Source organism: Procambarus clarkii, chromosome 28 (genome assembly GCF_040958095.1).
Source record: "Procambarus clarkii isolate CNS0578487 chromosome 28, FALCON_Pclarkii_2.0, whole genome shotgun sequence".
In the NCBI taxonomy this organism is placed as follows: domain Eukaryota; kingdom Metazoa; phylum Arthropoda; class Malacostraca; order Decapoda; family Cambaridae; genus Procambarus; species Procambarus clarkii.
This window is the reverse complement of record NC_091177.1, coordinates 27,519,414-27,530,514: the sequence shown is the minus strand read 5'-3', so window position 1 is coordinate 27,530,514 and position 11,101 is coordinate 27,519,414.

The following is an 11,101-nucleotide window of genomic DNA, read 5'->3' as shown; positions in this document are numbered from 1 at the left end:
ATGATTTGTTACTTGACATCACACCACAGTATCATCATGGTCACTTAAATTGGATGTAAAGGGATTTGCTCTTGGTCAGAGCTGTAATAGGCTTGCAGTTTCCGCTTGCATTGTTGAGCAGCAGCTCTAGTGGGGCGGTTGCTCGGTGGATCAGAATTACTGTCCTCGGAAACTACTGGGGAAGCTGGTTCTGGCAAACACTCTCGTTCTGCTAATTCGAGAGGTACCAACTTCTCTAAAGTTTTTAGGGTAGTGTTGCCTCGGCATAAAACTTTCACTACTCTCAGGATACCTTGATGATCTGGATGAATGGCAACAATTTTGCCTATGGGCCACTCTGACCTTGGTCCATCACTGTCGACTAATACTAGGTCCCTTGTTTAAGTTGTACTTTATTATAAGGACTCGAAGCTCCGTAGTAGTACTCTCGTAGAACTGTGAGGTACTCTCGAGTCCACACCTCATTCCACCTTTCAATGACTCTTGAGAGATGTTGGTAACTTTCTACCAAGTCACTTCTGGTTACATGTGAAGGGTCGACGGGGTCCTCTTCTGCTAAAGGTATGAGAGGACTCAGCAGGCCTCCATGTATCAAGTGTGAGGGACTCTGAGGTTCTCTCTGTGAGAAATCATCGGACAGGTACGTTAATGGGCGGTTATTGACTCGCGCCTCGATTTCCACAACAATGGTTTGGAGTTCAGAGTAACTGATTTTTTGTCTATGTAAGGTTTTTCTTAAACACTTCTTGACAGTGCCTATCATTCGCTCGTAGAACCCACCTTGCCAAGGGGCTCTTGGAGCTATAAATTTCCAGTGACATTGTCGTCTCTGCCGGACTGACTGTACTTCTGGATGACTCCAGACTTCTCGCAGACAGGCTTCTCCTGCCACAAAATTGGAACCATTGTCCGATATCATTAGTTTGGGACAAGATCTGCGAGCTGCAAATCTGCGGAAGGCTTGCATGAAGGCTTCAGCACTCATATCTGAAGTCACTTCTAAATGTACGCCTCTGGTAGTAGCACACGTAAAGAGGCAAATGTAAGCTTTCACTGGGATCTTATCTGGGTTGCCAGTGAGAAGCAAGGCTCCTGTGTAATCAACACCAGTGGTTTCAAAGGGACGAAGATGAACCACTCTTTCTTCAGGGAGTGGTGGAGGTCCTGGGTAAGGACATACTCTAGCATCGTATCTTTTGCAGATTACACAGAATTTAATAATTGACTTGACTGTCTGACGACCTTGAGGAAGCCAGTATTTCTGTCTAAGGTCGGTGAGAGTATCTAACACTCCACCATGTAAAGTACCATATTGATGGTGATGTAAAACTAGAAGTTTGGTGATGATGTGGTGACGTGGTAGAAGAATTGGATTCTTTGTGTCCAGATCAATTTTTGCATGAAGCAAACGTCCTCCACACCTTAGTATATTATGAGTGTTGGCATCATACCAGATACCTAGAGACTTAGTTAATTTATCTGGAAGATTTTCATATTCGCTTCCATATGTCTCTTGTTGTGCACGTTTGATCCAGTAGAGGATAGGACTGGGAAACTTATGTCGAATTCCTATCTTAGCAAGAAAGTCAAACACATGTGCGGTCACTCTTAATAACTTACTTATGTTAGAGTAATTGTGAGGATCAATGGCTAAGATTCGTTGAGGTTCTGGTTCTTTCATGGGAGTGGTGATATTGGTCACTATTACTTGTGGCTTTTGTTTGGGCCACTGACCACCAACAAGCCATGAAGGTGCATTGAACCACAGCGAAGACTTGATAAGTTGTTTTAGTGTTAATCCTCGAGATAAATAATCTGCAGGATTGTCCTTAGTAGGAACATGTCTGAATTTATATCCAGCAGATAATTCACGAATTTCCCTAACACGATTACTGACGTAGGGAGTCTTATTATTGTTGTTTCTTACCCATTGTAAGACTGCCTCAGTGTCTGACCACACGACAATCTCACCAAAGTGGATATTATCGAGTGTCTTAGTCAAGCAATGAGCCAATCTTACTCCCACCAGCAATGCAGTCAACTCCATTTGAGGTAAAGATCTCTTCTTAATGGGAGCAACTCTTGCTTTAGATGTGAGCAAAATTGATTGTGCACTATTAACTAAGTAGGCTACCGCGCCATACGCTTTGCCAGGGGCATCGCAGAAAACGTGCAAATTTGTGGGCAAGTTTGGTCCTGAAGCATTACGAGGAAATTTCAAAACACCTAACTGATTAAAATCCGTTGAGAGTATCTGCCATTTAGCTTGTAACTTACTTGGTAACGTATCATCCCATCCCATATGTTTCTGCCAGCACTCCTGCATTAGGAGTTTGCCCCTTATTAATATAGGACTAAGTAAGCCTAAAGGGTCAAATGGTTGACTGACAAACGAGAACAATATTCTCATGGTAAGGGTTGAGTTATCGGTTTGTACTGACTTGACATTCATCTCGTCAGTACTTGTGTTCCATTCCACACCTAGAACCTTTAATTGATTGGGTACCTGATAACCTGGAAATTCTTTCTCGATTATCTGGTTTAATGATTCATTATTTGAGGCCCATGACTGTAGTGGCATATTGGCTCCTAATAACTCATGGTTAGCCTCATGGTAGATTTCTACCAAATTGGTTTGATCATTTGTAGTTCCCTGGAAATTGTCGACATACAAGTTGTCACTAATGTCTGCCTTATAAGGGCTACTTGACTTCCTCAGATGTGTGTCTAATGTTGCTTGCAATAGAAACGGGGAGGACGTCGCTCCGAATAATACTGAGGCAAAACGATATGTGATAATATCACTGTTAGGATCCAGTGGGTCCTTAATCCAGAGAAACTTAGTGTAATTACGATCCTCCTCCTGTAAACCTACTCGGAGGAAAGCTTTACTGATATCAGCAGTATAAGCAAAAATACCAGTGCGGAATCGTAACAGCACATCATGTAGCCTTTGAGTTAGGCTAGGTCCTGTTTGGAGACATTCATTCAAAGACACACTGCTTGGCTTCACTTTAGCGCTACAGTTGAAGACAATACGGATAGGTGTTGTCAATGAATCTTTCACCACAGCGTGATGTGGTAAATAATGACCTATTTTCCGGTCATCGTTATCAACAACTTTGATAAATTTACTGTTGAGTTATTGTTGGATTAGTTGATGATACATGTTCAGTTTGTCTGGCTGCTTCTGTAGTCATGTTAATTGAGACTGCAATTGTGAGGCTGCCATGAAATAATTAACTGGAAGTTACGGATGATTCAACTTCCATGGGAGTCTTACCCAGTATTGTTTATCTTTATAGACAACTGTATCCAGATATTGCTGGTAAGTCCACATATCATCAGGGCTTGGTTGTTCAGGGATAATACCTAAAGTGTCTAAATCCCACAGACGATGTACAGGTGGATCAGACTCAATATCTTCTGATATTTCTCTGAAATGTAGGGGTGACTGTTCCAAGCCTAGTCACACCACTATTATGTTGTTAGATTGTTGGTTTGCTGACGCTGGATTTTGTTGGAAAAGCACCGGTCCAGTAAGCAATTTGCCTCCAGCAGATGACAACAAACTCATTCCGTGTTGTCTGGTGCATCCCGTTATAAATTTGTAATAATGATCCGTGCCTATATGTATTCCAACATCAGTGAGGCAGTCAGAATTTATTTTGTAGTCTGCTAGCCTCATGCGGTTTCGTTTAAGATATTTCGCAGTGCGAGCTAATCCTGTGACCTGCAGGTCTGTAGGAAGTTTATCTACTACTACCGCTTGTATTGGACTAGTAGAAGATCCAAGTCTCACTAATACCTTAACTACTTGGTATTCACGAGGTCCACTATTAGTCAAGAAACCAGAAATATTTAACCTCACACTTTTGGCAGGTTTTAATTTTAACTGCTCTACTAACTGTTGTGTAATGAAGGTTTTCTGTGATCCTTGATCAAAAAGACCTCTAGTGTTAACTGTAGATCTCCTGTTTATTAGTCTAAGTTGAGCTGTAGGCAGAGTGGTATTATTGCCTGACTCAGTAGCAAGTACATTTATTTCTTGATGCACTTTGCAATATTGTACTGTGGTAGAATTCGTGGAATTCTCCCCAGTGATCATGGATTGGGAAGAAGTTTTTCTACATAAGGCGTAGTGATGTACATCTTGGTTGCATCTATTGCATGAACGTAGTTGCACTAAACATTTTTTGGGATCATGAGAGCCCATGCACTTGGTGCACTTGTGTATTTCTTGTAACCGTTTAATCCTAGTATTATAATTAGGATAAACAGAGCATTGGTAGGTGGCATGTCCTTGATTACAAAACAGACACCTTCTTTCTTTGGTTGACTTGGTCTCTTTAGCAGACAAGTCATTGGTTATCTCAGAAGGAGACACCGAATATGTACCTACATTACCACTCCTTTTGCCAGTGGATGGAGCAGTCTTAGATTTATACTTATTAGACTTATTCAAAGTCTGTTTGGATTTGACTGAAGTGTCAGTATTAGTTGGTTTAGACTCAGGTTTAATCTTATCATGGGTCTTCAACCTGTTAACCGTTATTCTCAGTCCCTCGAATATTTAGTCAAGAGTGAGAAACTCGGTTTTATAGTGTGAGCAGAGCTCTGTTAAGACATTTCGAGGTAATTTCCTCTGCAAAAGTAACTTGATTGACCATTCTGAGGCTGGAATATCAACTTTAGTACCTAAGGCCTTTACTAGAGACTCTACTTCTAGCCTGAAGCTTTGAAGTGACTCTGGTCTGCTATTTAGTGCATTCAGATCTAGCAATTGGTAATAAAGGTTAGCTATACTCAACTCTTTGTTGCAATAGTTCAACTTCAACAGTTTTATAGCTTCCTCATAATTACTCTCAGTGAGAGTTAGGTTATGTATGACCTTTTTAGCCTCTACTTTGAGAAGACTAAGCAGGTATGAGAATTTAGAAATCTTGTCAAGAGACGATTTCTTATGTATATGAACTTCAAATGAAGTCCAAAAATTGTCCCAATTTTCTGTATCCAATCCTGTAAATGTAGGTAAGTCTAAAGTAGGTAAACGAACCTCTGGTAGTTGATTACTGAATTGAGACATAGTATTATTTGTATTGGATTTAGATTGTTTTGCTGGATTAGATAGCATGTAAAGTTTATCTTGAGTCTCCTCTTCATACTGGGAGATATCCTCTACAATTTGACCTACTTCATCAGGATTAGTTTCTATGGTATTCATTAGAGTAATATAAGACTGACTTGTAGACCTAACGTGATCAAATTTCAGATCAGCTACTCTTACTGATGTCTCTAATTGATAAGAGTCAATGGGAGTTTCTTTAGATAAGCCCTCAGACTTGTTAATTAGTCTGGTTAAATGACCTTTAAGGCCAACATAGGTTCTCCTTAATTGCTCAGGAGTAGCCATGTTGGGCTTGGGTCCAAACTTCTTGGGATTAGAATAAGTATTACTAATGAAGCTTGGGTACTTGTTCATTAGTTGACAAGTAACATTAAATGTAGCCTAATTTAACGTGGCTAAATTATACTCTACCTCACTTGAGGTTAAATGTACCTACCTAACAACAAGTAGCTAGATATTTTGTGCATTGTCTGAACTTCACCACTAACTTTCGTCCGGTTAGCTCTTCTATATCACCATTAGATGTAATGGTGATCATCCAGCAACACACAAAATAGATACACACAAAATAATGAGTACAAGATGAAATATTATGGAGACACTCCAATCAGAGTTATCTCAAAGTTTAATCCCACCCTGGATAGGGTCAGCACAAATGGTATAATACATACACTACTGACTAGCTTAAGTCTAGTCGTGATAATTCCTACCTAAGAAACTATAAATTTATTTAGTCTGGGCTTGTGCTAAATTCAGCACAATCACAGCCTAAATTCTACCTAATAAGATTGGTAAAGATTATTGTGGTGCAGTAAGGGGAATATAATTGTGCTGTATTTTTGGGTTTTTGGGATTTTTGGTTTATAAGTGTGCACTTGCACACACAAGTAAAAACAATTATGTACAGTTAAGTTTGGCTTGCTAGCCACAGCCGTTTGTGATAATTGATTGTGTTGATCAATTTGTCAACCACATGCAACCTAGACTCACCTGACAGGTGTACACCATCTCTGGCTAGGTTTTGTCTATATGGTCTGGCTGTAAATTGGATATAAGTGGCATCCACTCTCACTCGTTTTTTCAGCCTGAAATTTATGTACTTAGCAGCTCTCTGGTAGTATTCTGGTGTTACTCCCCAACGATTATCTTGACTTGGTTGGCGAGGTTCCACTAACGTGAATACTACCGAATTACTGATGAGCTTGAAAGAAGAAATTATGGCTTTAAGGTGCTTGATCACCTCAGCTGGATGACGAGTAGGATGGATGTCATTACCACCTAAGTATATAATGATTAGATGGCGAGGCCACTCTAACGCAGGTGTTAGTGTGGAATTGTTATAAAAGTTATGAGCTGTTGCTCCTGGTGACCTAAAGATTCTTACTTCAGTATGAGGTATAGGTCTAAGTGTTGTGGGTAATTGACTGTGTCCCACGAGTGCTACCTTATACATGAGGTGAAAGTAGCAATGAATTGGTGTGACTTAGGCTAACCTATGTTACGCTGTTGGTATACACAATTAATTAAATGGTTAGTCTAGACTACATCACACAGGGATTAGTTATTACTAATTAGTATATATAATTATAATTTATGTTTATCCGGTTCGATAAGGACCATAATGTGGGACATTTGGGGTTTGACTCAATTTATTAAATTATTAAAGTAAAGAAATCAATTACGAAGGACCACCCGCTTTTATAGTAAAGAGGGAAACTAATAAAATGTGATCATTAGAAATTCCTAGAGGAACCAGTAACTATGGATAAATACTAGAAAATATAATCACTTGAATAATTAATGGGCTGTATATATAATTTAATTGAATCAAAGCCTCAAACGCCTACATTGGGGGGTTATTGCTAGAACTTCATATATGTCTAGGAACTAGTGCGCATTGTACACTAGTGCAATGTACACCAGTTCATTGTGTAATAACCTAATCCTATGACCAATTAGAAAATCAATCGAGAATTTGTCACCAATGAGAACATAGATTATGAATATCAGAAATTAATGATTATAATAAACACGTGTTAAATCCAGTGCACAGTGATCAATAGTAATAATCCAGTACAGATAATTTGAATAATTGAATACGGAAAGGGGTCTTAGCTTGAAGACGTTTTCCAAGACATCAGTCATGAATCATCCTCGGAATCTCCGGAATTCATCATGGAACACTGGGAGATGAATAACACGGGAAAGTAACAGCTCCGGGAATTCCTCACACGCAAGCTGTAAATCAAGATATATTACGTAGCAACATATTAGGCTGCTAAATATCTATATTCAAGAAATTGAGAATGGAGAGTGATAAAATATACTAACATGTGTTTTATTTATGTCGCTCGGCGTGACGACAAGCTACCCTGCTGTAAACAATCTCTAATGGTGCATCAAAACGGAATATGTGTACTTAGCTAATAGGGTACTGTATAAGTTGAAGCTTGCCGAAACTCGCGTCCCAGGCTCTAGCGTCGCTATGGCGAACACGTGGTGGCTAGCTTGGCCTGGATGTCGACGCGCTTCTCTGGCCGGTCACGATGGATTACACGGAACAAATTGAAAAGTTCCGGGCTGAATGTCAAGTTAATTCTTGTTGACGATTCACCACAATGTATCCTATGACACTGACACCAAACGAGTTGCTCAATTCCGCAACTAGTCTTCACACCGCACTCTGGCGACTTTCCTCTCACACCGATGCTTCCACACGCTCTCTCGTTAATGGCGTCTCTCCCTGCCCCGCTCTGCGTCCCCGCATTCGCTACACAAATTATTTACTACGAATAATATTATTTCTCGCAGTTGCGGCTAAAATGCTTGGATAATGACGGGTTTATAATTCTAGGGAGCTAAACATTATTATTTGCTCGTTTTACGATGTTAAACGAGCAACGGAGAATGATATTAATTCTCTCCATGGCATTCACGTGTGACGTTAAATTTATTACCAGATAACAGTTGTAACTAGAAACGCTCGATTTGGCATTATTTGGGAGTCAGGTTATCAGTAAATAATTATCACACAGAACACTGTTGTTTTTAGAGAATCAAACTCAATTCTCTGACACACTGGATATAAATGTGTTTATTTTGGTAGAATCTGACCCAATACTGGTGCTTGGTTACGTAAGAATTCTAGCATTATTGTACAGATACAATTATTAGTTCATGTGAACTCTACTGTTGGTTAATCTTAGTTACTACAGCAATTAGTAGATTTTAGTAATAATTAATAATAATACAACTGTATTGTATTAGTGTTGGAAATTTCCAACAGTGGTGGTGGTGGTGGTAATGTGTGGTGGTGTTCGTGGTAGTGTGTGGTGGTGTTAGTATAGTGGTGGTAGTGTGCGGTGGTAGTTGTGATGGTGGTGGTGGTATTGTGTGGTGGTGGTAGTGAGTTGTGGTGGTAGTGTGTGATGGTTGTGGTGGTGATGGTTGTGGTGGTAATGGTGGTAGTGTGTCGTGGTGGTTGTGGAAGTGTGTCGTGGTGATGGTAGTGTGTGGTGGTGGTGGTGGTGGTGGTAGTATGTAGTGGTGGTGGTAGTGTGTGGTGTTGGTGGTGGTGAGGGTGGTGTGTAGAGGTGGTAGTGTGTGGTGGGGGAGGTGGTGGTGGTAGTGTTATAACATCGTAAAGGTGTTTTGGTTATTATTTTTTAATATATATATAGTTCATGAGTCACAGACAAGGATTTGAGAGTCGTCATTCTGTCGGCTTGGAACTCACATCTCTAAGAGTTAATTACCTCAAGTTGACCTGAGGTCAGCTGATGCGAATTTCACCTTGCTTCTGCTAATCTGATAATTGTAGCCTGATAGCCTTCAAACAAGCTGCCAGTTTTAGGTGTGGCTTGGTAGAGTGCCTGGGTTCTATCTACTTGTGGGCGAAGTTAGCTAGTTGGTCCCCAAGTAAATAATCGGGGAGTTGTAGATTCGGGAGGATAAGACAGGAGAACAGCCAGCAGAGCAGAAGAGAGGACAGCATAGTAAGGGAGGCTGTCAGCCGGACGGGGCGGGACAGTCTCTGTCAACTACAGACCCTCCCCCCCCCCCTCTCGATCCAGGCATAAGCAGACACTTGGTGAGTTGAAAATGAAAGGTGACTTAGTGCTGGTGGTGATAGTGCTGGTAGTGTGTGGTAATGGTGGTAGTGTGTGGTGGTGGTGGTAGTGTGTGGTGGGAGTGTGTAATGGTGGTGGTAGTGTTTGGTAATGGTGGTGGTAGTGTGTGGTAATGGTGGTGGTAGTGTGTAATGGTAGTGTGTGGTGGTGGTAGTGTGTAGTGGGAGTGTGTAATGGTGGTGGTAGTGTTTGGTGGTGGTAGTGTGTGGTAATGGTGGTGGTAGTGTGTAATGGTAGTGGTAATGTGTGGTGGTGGTGATTATAGTATGTGGTGGTGGTAGTTTGTGGAGGTGGTTGTGGTGTGTGGTGGTTGTAGTGTGTGGTGGTGGTAGTGTGTGGCGGGAGTGTGTAATGGTGGTGGTAGTGTTTGGTAATGGTCATGGTAGTGTGTGGTAATGGTGGTGGTGGTAGTGTGTAATGGTAGTGGTAGTGTGTGGTGGTGGTGGTTGTAGTGTGTGGTAGAGGTGGTGGTAGTTTGTGGAGGTGGTTGTAGTGTGTCGTGAAAGTGGTGGTAGTCGTAGTGTGTGGTGGTGGTTGAAGTGTGTGGTGGTGGTAGTTTGTAGTGGTGGTGGTATTGTGTGTGGTGGTGGTGGTAGTTTGTAGTGGCGGTGGTATTGTGGTGGTTGTAGTAATTGAATGATGGTGCTGGTAGTGTGTGGTGGTGGTGGTGGATGTATGTGGTGGTGGTGGCAGTGTATGGTGATGGTGGTAGCGTGTTGTGATGGTGGTAGTGTGTGGTGGTGGTTGTAGTGTGTAGTATTGGTAGTGTGTGGTGGTTGTGGTAGTGTTATTTGTGGTGTTGTTAGTGTGTGATGGTGGTGGTAGTGTGAGACGGTGGTGGTAGTGTGTGGTTATGGTGGTAGTGTATGATGGTGGTGGTAGAGTGAGACGGTGCTGGTAGTGCTTGGTTGTGGTGGTGGTGGTAGGTGTCTGGTGGTGGTGGTAGTGTTATGTGTGGTGTTGATAGTGTGTGATGGTGGTGGTAGTGTGAGACGGCGGTGATAGTATGTGGTTATGGTGGTAGTGTGTGATGGTGGTGGTAGAGTGAGACGGTGCTGGTAGTGTTTGGTTGTGGTGGTGGTGGTGGTAGTGTGTTGTGGATGTGTGTGGTGATAGTGTGTGGGGTTGGGATTGCTGGAGGCAGTATGTGGTGATGGTTGCAGTGTGTGGTAGTGGCAGCATTGTGTGGTGGTGGTGGTAGTGTGTGGTGGTGGTGGTGATATTTAGTGGTTGTGGTGGTGGTAGTGTATGGTGGTGGTGGTAGTAGTGTATGGTGGTGGTGGTAGTAGTGAATGGTGGTGGTGGTAGTGTATAGTGGTGGTTGTGTGAGATTGTGGTGGTGGTGGCAGTGTGTGGTGATTGTGTGGTGGTGGTGGTAGAGTGTTGAGGTGGTGGTGGCAGTGTGTGGTGGTGGTAGTGTGTGGTGGTGGTGGTGGTAGTGTGTGGTGGTGTTAGTATGGTGGTGGTAGTGTGCGGTGGTGGTGATAGTGTCTAGTGGTGGTAGTGGTACTGTGTAGTGGTGGTAGTGTGAGATGGTGGTGGTGGCAGTGAGTTGTGGTGGTAGTGTGTGATGGTTGTGGTGGTAATTTGGTGGTAGTGTTTCGTGGTGGTAGTGGAAGTGTGTTGTGGTGGTGGTAGTGTGTTGTGGTGTTGGTGGTAGTGTGTTGTGGTAGTGTGTGGTGGTGGTGATAGTGGTGTGTGGTGGTGGTGGTTGTTGTGTGTGTGATAGTGGTGGTAGTGTGTGATAGTTTTGGAACTGTGTGGCGGTGGTGGTAGTGTATGGTGGTGGTAGTGTGTGATGGTGGTGGTGGAAGTGTCTGGTGATGGTGGTGGTAGTGTGTGG